General features: G+C 52.0%; 1 gene segment (V, D, J or C); it reads right to left on the bottom strand.

Moving 5' to 3' along the window:
- Window positions 1-209: 209 nt before the first annotated feature.
- On the bottom strand, window positions 210-725 carry LOC308643502 (T cell receptor beta variable 5-5-like). The segment is given in 2 exons: window positions 677-725; window positions 210-556 (listed from the first exon to the last, which is right to left on the bottom strand).
- Window positions 726-3,325: the final 2,600 nt, after the last annotated feature.

Below are 3,325 nucleotides of genomic sequence, written 5' to 3'. Positions count from 1 at the left end.
GTTGAGGAGCTGACATCAGCCAATGACCACATGAGACCAGGAAGCTGAGTCCCCTCAGAGATGGGAACAATGAATGACACTGCCCTGCACCACTGCTGTGGCATTAGAGCAGCTAAATGCACTCCACAACAGGTGTCTGGGACAGGTTGGCAGCTTCCCAGGCCTGAACCAGCCTGGCTGAGGCTCCACCCTCCGGGCCACTTCCTGACTCAGGCAGGAATGATTTTGTACTGAAGGCTGATGCTCATGGGCGGCTGTGCCAGGCTGCTGGCACAGAGGAACAGAGCTGAATCGCCCAGTGCCAAGGAGCTCAGGTTGAGTTCAGAGCTGTAGTCAGGGAACTGCTGCGCTGAGAATCGACTGGGGATGTTCTTCCCTTTTTCTCTCTCTTCCCCATTGTAATACTGAAAGAGAAACTGAGGCCCCTGGCCCAGGGTCTGCTGGTACCAGTACACAGAGAGGTGTTCAGGGAGAGGGGAGCATCTCAGTGTCACTTGCTGTCCTTTTGCTTTGATCAGATGTTTTGGGGTTTGCTTGACTCCAGAGTCCACTGGGCCTGTGGGAGGAGATGGAACTAAGAGCAGAGCCCAGGAGCAAGGGTCCCGCTGAGCCATCCTGGAGTGAGATGTGCTCCAGGAATAATGAACACAGAGCAGAAGCTGTACCCAGGACTCACCTGCTCCCAGCAGAGAAAGGGCCACCCAGCAGAGGAGCCTGGAGCCCATGGCTGCATCAGGAACCCAAGGACTCCTGGCTGAGGGGTGGGCCTCCTGAGCTCAGCATTTAAATCTCTGAAGCTCTAGTCTCCCCAAGAGCATCATATGTCATGCTCTCACGTGACCCTCCCTGCAGGCCACCTGGCCCACTGCACCCAGTGAAAAGACCCAGGCTGTACCCCTGCACTCTTCCTGCCTTGCACAGCTCCTGATCTGAAGGTGGGTCCTCCTGGGCCAGTTCCATATCCTACTTCCTTCCATGCTGGTTCCTCCCAGCTGTTCCCACTGCTGCCTTAACTATTCCCCACTCTGCTCTGTCCACTCTCTTCCCCTCCCCAGTCCATATAGGAACACAGAAACTCTTTCAGTCCCATGCACTCTTCTCTGCACTGAACAGTGATGACTCTGTGTTTATATCCAAGCATTCAGGACCCACTCAGAGAATTCAATCTGCCTCTCTGTTCCAAGCAAGCAGCCAGCATCCCCTCAGCCCTGCACTCCTGGGCCACTTTGGAAGGCCTCTCAAGTGCCCTGCAGCTCTATGAAACCACTGTGCCCCCAAGTGGTCCATGGCCCACAGTGTCACAGAGTCACCACTCACCATTAACTGAACCAGAACAGAGATCCATTTTTTAGCAATATTTGTTCCATCCTTGGGTCAACTGCTCTGATGCCCATGGGCATTCCCTAGTGCCCTAGACCTGACACCCCCATTGGTATTAAGCTTCTATTAGAGGTACTTTAACCTCCACTGGACCCCTGCAGTCCCACACACTGCCCACCCTCCTGAGGCAGGAAGTGCTGCTGACTGCTGGGGCAGAAGCCCTGGAGTTTCTGCAAGGGCAGGAAGTGTCTCTGAGGGGCTGTGCCTAAGCTGCTGCTGCAGAGATAGGTGGCCGAGTCCCCCAGCTGTGTGGGCTGGATCTTCAGGGTGGACAAGGATCCCTCAGGCCTCTCAGCTGAGAATCGATCCCTGAAAAAGTCGGCCTTCTCTGAAGGCAGCTTGTTATAGAAAGAAACCAGGAACTCCAGTCCCTTTCCTGGAGTCTGTCGGTACCAATAGAGAGAAGCATGACCAGCAACAGGGTCACAACTCAGAGCCACATCCTGTCCTGCCTCTGTGACAGCGTGACTGGGGGCTTGTCTGACTCCAGGTTCCATATGTGCTGTGGAGCAGGCACAGGGCAAGGAGAGAATGAAGGGCAAGTTTGGGATTGCCCTCAGGTAAAGGTAAGACAGGAATTGCCCAAGCCCTCCCAGGACTCACCTGTGCCCAGGAGACCAAAGATCACCCAGCAGAGGAGGCTGCTGTCCATGGCAGGGTTGGGCAGGTTGAGGCCTCAACCAGCTGGGGCTGTGGTGCTCAGCAGTCCCAGGAGGAAATTCAGTGACATCTCAGCCTTTGGTATACCCATTGACTCAAGGATGCCCCCAAGAGAGCAGAGACATGAGTAGCATTGTGAACTGAGATGCCCCATGTCACACCTGAGCATCCTGAAGTGTGCATTAAGTAGCGTGGCTGACAGGGGCCCTTTGGTAACCTGGGTCAGGACAGCCAGGCAGGGTGCTTACACCAAATACAACAGCAAGACCCACTTTCCTCCCCACGGGTCTATGCAAAGTCCACTGACCCTAATGGCTTCAATTGGTGGGAAAAAAAAAAGAGATAAAGGATGGAGAAGGTGATGCTCTAAATGTCATTGAAGAGAGGCAATCTAGAGAGAAACTGACAAGGACACTTCAGAGCAAGGGAAGAGGAATGGGGGAACAGCAAGCTCCAAGCTGAGTGGGTCATGTGCCATGTTTCCTGCCTGAGGTTTCAGAGAAAGTGAGCATGAAGATGTGGAGCATCCATCAGGGGAAGGATTCAGAGCGCAGCTTGAAAGTGAAGTAGAAATTCAATTAGAGACAAGCTGAAATAAAGGAGAATACACACACACACACATACATACATACACACATATATATATATATGTATGTATTTGTGTATCTCTCTCTATATATACATACATTTATGCCGCAGTCTTGGCTGGGCACAGAATCACGAGCCACCACACAGCTTTGTAGATTCAAACAGCAATTCTTTATTCCCGATCTCACACCGGCCTCCACACACGTTCTCTGGCAATCCCGTTCTACTGCCCCCCAAATCACCTACTCCACGAGGCTTATTTCCCAAAATGCTCTCTGAATCTCATGAGAGTTCAACAGGAGCTTAGGCAGCGGGAACGCCCTAATTCCAGCAGCAATAATCCTCAACATCGAACTTCCCTAAAATCCAAGGTCTTAAACTGGGAACGCCTTAAACTTGTCTTAAACCGGGAACGCCCTAAACCCAAGGACTGGGATACTTCCTCAAACTGCAGGATACACCCTAATCCTGGATCCACCCTCGTCCTTGGGCAGGGTCACCTAACATGCAATGTCAACAGCGAAATTAACATGGGGTACGCTGGCAAGGAAATTTCCTACTTGGTAATGGCCCTCAGCACATTTATACATAAATTTTTGAAAAAATAGTTCCCAAAGGTGGGATCTCCTATTATCCTTTGGAGTTGGCTCCATCTTGGGACCCATTTTGGAAAACCCACCTCCTTTTCCCTGACCTT

This window comes from Spermophilus citellus (genome assembly GCF_964194105.1).
Source record: "Spermophilus citellus genome assembly, chromosome: 3".
NCBI lineage: Eukaryota > Metazoa > Chordata > Mammalia > Rodentia > Sciuridae > Spermophilus > Spermophilus citellus.
This window is presented reverse-complemented; position numbering and strand designations above follow the sequence as displayed.